The sequence below is a fragment of the Polistes canadensis genome, unplaced genomic scaffold, assembly GCF_001313835.1.
Source record: "Polistes canadensis isolate GaletaPanama2010 unplaced genomic scaffold, ASM131383v1 scaffold_108, whole genome shotgun sequence".
Taxonomy (NCBI): domain Eukaryota; kingdom Metazoa; phylum Arthropoda; class Insecta; order Hymenoptera; family Vespidae; genus Polistes; species Polistes canadensis.
In genome coordinates this window covers 83,548-91,035 of record NW_014569655.1, presented here as the reverse complement: position 1 = coordinate 91,035, position 7,488 = coordinate 83,548, and the positions used below count along the sequence as shown (strand labels likewise).

At 33.0% G+C, this 7,488-nt stretch overlaps 1 protein-coding gene across 3 annotated transcripts in view; it reads right to left on the bottom strand.

The window, feature by feature from the left end:
* Positions 1-7,488, bottom strand: part of LOC106787643 (MDS1 and EVI1 complex locus protein EVI1-B-like) — a 33,377-nt gene that overhangs the window by 24,278 nt on the left and 1,611 nt on the right. The gene's annotated exons all lie outside the window — the stretch shown is intronic.

The following is a 7,488-nucleotide window of genomic DNA, read 5'->3' as shown; positions in this document are numbered from 1 at the left end:
TTTTTTTTTTTTTTTTTTTTTTTTTTTTTTTTTTTTTTTTTATTTAACCCCCGGCTACCACAAAAGCGTAACAATCCAACCAACCCCACCGAGCGCATACGTTACGTTTTGTTTACCGTCGAATCACGGCTTAAATTGAGTTTACATTTTAAATGCACAAGGTAACACGGGCATCTCCCCCTCTGTACCCTCCACCATCCCTTAACACCCCATCCCCCTACGATCGAACACCGAGACAATGAGGAATGTTGCATTTTCGCATTGTGTTTGATACGTGGCACGTTAAGAGACGTATTGAAATGATTATTTATGATTTATCGTTAAAACGAAATATAAACTACCCTTAAATTGCCCTTCTCTTCGTATTGCATTGAAGAAGAAAATAAATTACGATATTTTCGATGATAAACTGTCTGGACCAAAATAATACAAAATCCTATAAGAACTGAGAACTTATACCTAAATGAAAAAAAAAAGAAAAATTAAGAAAAATGAAATATAAATAATTAACAATAATTAAAAAACAAAATATAAACTATCTTAAACTACTCGAAAAAAAAAAACAATACTTTCGATAATTTTATTAACTGTTTGGACCAACAAAATAGAACCAATGAATATAAAAAAAAATTCTAAAACAATTGAGAATACATAACTGAATGAAAAAAAAATAAGAAAAATTCCAGGGAAAAACGCATACTCTCGAGAAGAAAATAATAATAATAATAATAAAAAGACAGACAAAAAGTGTAGAATATATAGAAAGAAAAGAGAAAATATGTTTATCAATGATCTATAACCAATCGAGAGAGGGGGGTGAGGATGGTTTAAATGGTTTGGAAACTTCGAAGAACAAATTTGTATCATTCAACCCCAAAAAAGAATGTTTAAATGTATGAAAGAAATAGAAATAAGGGGATGATGAATAGAAACGTTTTAGGGGAGGAGGTAACCTTTAGTTCACTCGTACGAGCCCAAGACAATTGTCGGCACATCAAAGGTGACGATTGTTTCCCGTAAATTATAACAACCATAGTAGCACTTACTAGACTTCTCGTTATGAGTTTCGCGAACAAGTTCAATTAAGTCCAAGCACAGTGTTTGTAAGACGAAGCAAGGCTTCCTCTAACCACCACCATCACCATCACCATCACCACCCATGGTCTCTCACTCAGCGACCCCTCCGATCAACGTAAAACTACCCCAAATGTTGTCTTGAAAGAGAAACTCTTAACGTTTAGGGGTGTGAAAATTATTACGAATTTCTTATCTTCGAAAAATAGAAAGAAAAAAATTAATAATATATAAATTAATTTTGAAATATTTCTATTTTGGTGTATTATAATTATTTTATAATATAAATTGAATAAAATGTCACAGATACGAATATTAAATTTTTAAATACGTGTTATAGTATACTCTAAAAATAAAATATAGTAAAATAATTATAGATTTGTTTTATACTATAATTCAATATAACACACAGACGGTATAAATATTTTCTTTTATTAGAGATTAAAACAATTATAACTTATAAGAAATAAATACAATTTTTTATTGTAACTTTGTTATATTTTGTGTTATTTTTTTTAAACTATCATTTTCTAATAAATCTTCCTATAGTAATTTAATAAACGACGAGAAAAGCATGACGAAAATAAACCCATCGAGTACACTTGGAAGATTAGGATCTCGTAATAGGATGGGTCAGTAACTCGACAATTTGAACAACACGTGTCTATTATACCTATTATCGAAAGAGAAAGAGAAAGAGAAAGAGAGAGAGAAAGAAAGAGAAAGAGATACCAAGGGAAATGAGAGAAGAAGATTTATCACCCTCGAGATAAGTCGAGGGGTGTGTTCGTACAACAAAGCATTCAGAGAATCGAGTTTATAATAATTTATAAAAGGGGATGTTACGTGTTAAATGAAAGTTTCGAATAACAAATCTCTTCCCCTTCTACTTCTCTACTTTTCTCTTTCAATTAAAAATAAATAAAAGATATGAAAAAGAAAAATCTAATTGTTTCCCATGGAAAAATAATCGCGATTGATTTTTAATATTTATCTTCTAAATTTAAAAGAAAGAAAGAAAAAAAAAACGACAAAATATTTAAATATTTTATACGACCAACAGCCTCGTGATAATCTCGTGCATTTTATTTCACGAATGCCAATCAAAAACTCGATTCTTTCGAGAAGAAAGAAACGAAAAAGAAACAAGAAAAGAAAAAAGAAAAAGAAATGCAAAAATGAAAAAGGACAAGTCAACTAACCAACCAACCACCGTGTCCTTGCATTCACGTTTCATTTTCTAACACGATGCATACCACAGGTTCAGTTCTTATTGTATGCTAAATTTGCCAACCGTTATTATACCCCGGGCTAACTTTTCGAGACCAGCTTATGTTAAATTCGCATTTTCGCGTGACAAAAAATAAAGAACTACTCAGGGCCGTATAACTTGTAACAATATAATTTCTCAATTATTCTCTAATATTATTCGCCGTTCGCGTTAATTGAATTTCGTTTTATACAATTTTTGTTCTTTTAATATAAATTCAAAAAAATCATATATATATACAATATATCATATTTTTAATTCGAACAAAAAAGAAATTATTTGAAGATCATTGAGAATTGTTGAAAATTTTTTCAAGATATAAGAAAAGGTGAAATAATTTGTGAAATAAACGAAGGGTGCAGTGACTTTTAAGGTACGTGGCTGAATTTTCTTTATGACCGGTAACCTCGCTCTCTCTCTCTCTCTCTCTCTCTCTTTTTCTTTCTTAGATGACCACGAAAAAGGAACAACGAAGGGATCCCTCGATATCCTGCCTCTCATCCAACGGTGTGACAGCTTGAACAATATAAAAGATCCCTGTCGTTACTGATTGTCACTTGTTTCCTGCCAATTCTCAACATATACATAGATACACACGCACACACATACACACATAAATTTTCTCACTAGGAATCATCACCGAATCGCAAATTCTCCCTTTCTCTTTCTATCCTACATACTATTATTTATTATTCGCATTTGAATATATAACCGCGAAATAATCTTTCGGGTCTGTCCTGCGAAGTAATTCTACGCCTTGAGAACCAAATCAAACTAAACTAAACTAAACTAAACTAAACTAAACTAAACGAAACGTTCAGATTTTTAAACGAAATAATAATAACGACACTAAAGGGAAAATGTTTCGGGGTCTTATAACGTCGTTGCACTTTTGACACGGTATCGAAAATTAAATAATAAGAATGCATGCATCAAAGCAAGCAAGCTAGCAAGTAAAAGTAAAAGTAAGAGGAAGAAGAGGTGGAGTAGTAGTTTATTATGTACTCCATTGTCGAATCACTTCCGGGGTTTGACCTTCAACAGGACGCCCTTTAAAGGGACCACTTCACCTGGACAATGTCCACGTATAAATGCAGAGAAGCAACGTTGCAACCATTGTCCAAAACGTTAGGACTATATTGATTGTCTAAAATACCCTATTTTCCAGGATGGTATATATAACCATCCTTGTCTAATACCGGACGATGTGATCATCACAATAAAAATTCTTGTCCGTCGACTTCAAGAACTTACAAGCAAAAACCCCAAGTAGTGGGCGTGTTAAACGTGTACTTCAGATAATACGAATTGTTGGCCGTTTTTACCTTACAACGTACTTCCTTATTTCTTTCATTCCTATTATCCCTTTAGTTTCTTTTATTTACTCGTTTATACTATACGTTATATTATAATAATATTTATTGCATTAGTGTTAAATTGTTTAATCATATTTTATATCTACATTAAAACGGATCTCGAACACGATTGTTCGTTTATTAGAATATTTCATTTGTTGGATTGTCATGTGATTAAGACCAAAAAGAAAAATCATACGACTTAATTTACATGCTTAAATATATGATGTTCGATTGTTGGACGAGAAATTAAAATCAAAAAAATAAAAACGAAACGTAAATATTATTGCGATAATATGATTGATAATTATCATTATATTCCCATGCTATTTTCTTCCATTTTTGTTAGATGTTCATTTAAAAATTAAAAAAGGTAAAAAAAAATTGCTCAAAATGGATTACGCAAATTTGATTGTTGCGATTAAAATTAATCGACTTAATGTAGTAAACGATGAAAAAGAATATAAAAGCGTGGAAAAAATTCTGTTGCAAATTTATATAATATCGGTAATAAATTAGAGTACGATTGATCATTTGACATAGGTTCTCGAAATCATTCGGCAAATTGGAGCGAGACCCTTACCGAACGAAGGAGACACACACGACACCACCATACCACACCACACCGTAAAAACCACCATAGAGGCACGCAAGGGAGAGAGGGGGTTTCACGGTTGAACGAACTAAGCCTAAGATTGGTTTAGTCGCCACGAAGGCACGACGAAACTTGTACGGATCACGCGTCACCGACTAGAAAACCTATGTCCGATAGAAAAAGATAGAAAACCTGTAGGACAAAAAGATAGAAAAAGATAGAGAGAGAAAGTATCCTTCCCTTTCGAAAAGATTCTTTTCCCTTTTCCGGATTTCCTATTCCCCTTCTCATTCGCTCGACCGATGATTCGAACAAAAAAAAAAAAAAAAAGAAAAAAAAAAAAAAAAAAAAAAAAGAAGGAAGAAAAAGTGTGCGAGAATTTTTACGCGGCAGGTGGGGTAATACTGATACCTAAAACTCATCCGCAAAACGGTTTCCAAATTTTTTTTTCTTTTTATTTTTTTATCCCCCATCTCCTCTCCCCACCCTATTTTTTTTTATCGACCCTTCTTACACGATGACGTAGAAAAGAAAAAGAAAGACAGAGAGAGAGAGAGAGAGAGAGAATAATGAAATTAATACGTAACACATTTTCGCGTATATTACTATTGTTGTTTCTTTAAAAATTTCAAATGAATTCTTCAAAACGCAAAAAAAGTTCGATTAATTTTGAATATTAATATAAAATTAATTCGTACGAATGAATGGATAGCGATTATTATTAAAATACATATTTATTTTAATAGAAAATCTGTGCGAAAATATCAGTTTTTTTCCCTTTGAACCCTACTCTTTTCTCGCCCCATTTTTTTTTTTTTTTTACTTTTTCCTTCCTTTTTCCCTACAAACAGATACGCCTCGACAATACGGACAAACTTTCGTAAGATTTTTCTAAAGATTTGTGAGAAAAGGATTAGGACACCGAAAGGGGAGAAGAAATGAAGGAACGCGCGAATGTGAATCGATCGAAATTGGTGATGGTGGAAATAAAAATGAAAATAATAATAATAATAAAGAAGAAGAAGAAGAAGAAAATTGGCCGCGTTGCAAAGTTTTCCCGATGTAACGCGAGACATTATAATCCGTTATAATCCCAACAAACAATCTCTATTACCTATCTTTTTTTTCTTTTCCCAAACCGACATATATATATATATATATGACAAATATTCGTTTTTACTCTTCTCCTCATTTTTTCGTAAAAATCTGCCCGAAAAATTATTTAACAAACAACGAATTACAATTCGTTACTGTACAAAATCTACAAAATACACACGTATAACAAATTATCATTGATAAAATAATATAATGGAAAATATTTTGAATCGTGGCTGAAGGAGGAATGGGTGGGGAGGGAGCGGGGGTGAACGGTGTAGAAAAAGAAATCTTGAAAAATATTTGAACTATCATCGTTGAACGTAGAAACGAAGTGGGAGGTGAAATGGGAGGTAGGTAGGTAGGTGGCTGTTTCTATAAACGGGGGTCAAAAGCGGGTGGCGAAGGGATAGAAGGATGGGAGGTTGTTGGAAACCGGGGGTAAAGGGGGGGGGGTTGATAGATCGGGTCGACGAAACGAAGGGGTAGTTTGGCTTTAATCGATCCTGTAATCGCCGGTCCGACAGTTGGCCCCGACTGCCTTTTTGTCGGCAGTTAGATGGATGGAGCCATTTACATTTTGTCAGTGCGACATGCGCTAGCTCGTGCTGCCGCTATCATATCTATCACACCCCCTCCTCCTCCTCCTCCTCCTCCTCATTTAACCTCCCCCCGTCACCACCCCTATCCGTTTCCAAAACTACCCCCATCCACATTTTGATATTGGTGAATCGTGCAATGACCACCTCACCCAACTTTTTATATATATATATATATGTGTGTGTGTGTGTGTATTACCGTGAAAAACTGAAATTGGAGAATGTTAAGATTCATACGGTTGCTTGGTGTACGTCCGAAATATTGATGTTTATGAATAAACTTAAATATTCGATCTTTCACCGACGTATTTGGTATATGTTGACAAGTGACCATGTGAATCCTTGACATTCTCTAATTTCGATTTTTCAGGGTAACGTATAGATATATAATATTATATGTATGGAATTTCGGCAAACGTTATATGCAATTTTCAATCTGTTTTTTCTGGATTATAAGAAAAGAAATTAAATAATATTAACGATTATAATATATTATAATGAATATTGTAGATATCTAGGTTTAAATGGTTTAGATTCTAATAAACATATTATAGTATCATATTTATCGGATTACGTTTAATATTTGAATTGTTAAATTTCTAAATCTGTATCTTTTATGAAATATTCAAGAAAATATATAAAAAGAAAATAATAACAAAATAATCAACTAATAAAAAAATATAATAAAAAATGTAATAAAAAAAATAATAAACATTTAACGATAAATCGAAAGAAACAAAAAATGAATCATTTGTATTCTAAAATAAAAAAAAAAAATCATATGAATTTCCAAAACCACATAAATTCTAATAAAATAAAAATAAAACAAGAAGGAAAAAGATAAAACCGAATAATTTGTATAATAATTGTATCATTTCTGTAAAAAGAAAAAAAAAAGAAGAAAATTAGCTTAAAAGTGGTAAAAGATATTCCGATTTAGACGTTAGTCAAGTTGAGAAAAATTTGACACGATCGTATGAATAGGTGTGAGAGAGAGAGAGTAAGAAGAAAATTGACAGATCTGTCAACGTCATGGATGACACCACCGTTCGAAGGACCGATTTGTCCAGGTGGTTGCTGTCGAACTATGGAGAAGACGACTGTAGTACGTTTGTCTGTCTGTTTGTCTGTCCGCCTGTCTGTTTCTTAGTCCTATTCCCTTTTTTTCTAAGCTATCTCTATCCTCTAAAATTCTATCTTTCTCTTTTTCCTTCTAGTGCCACCATCACCACCACCACCACCAACATCAACACCAATACCAGCATCAAAGCATCACCACCAACTACCACCACCACCAATCAGTATAGCATCAGTAACATTAACAGCAGCAACAGCATACCATACTCGTAGTAGTCATAGTCTTCTTTGGCATCTGCCGGGATAATACGAGGGATTATGGCAGTAGGATAGAAGAAACCCAATGACGTTCGGGTTTAGGATACTACCTAAGAGCAAGAAGAAGAGTATTTCTCGAACGACCCTGAACCATAAACAGATCGA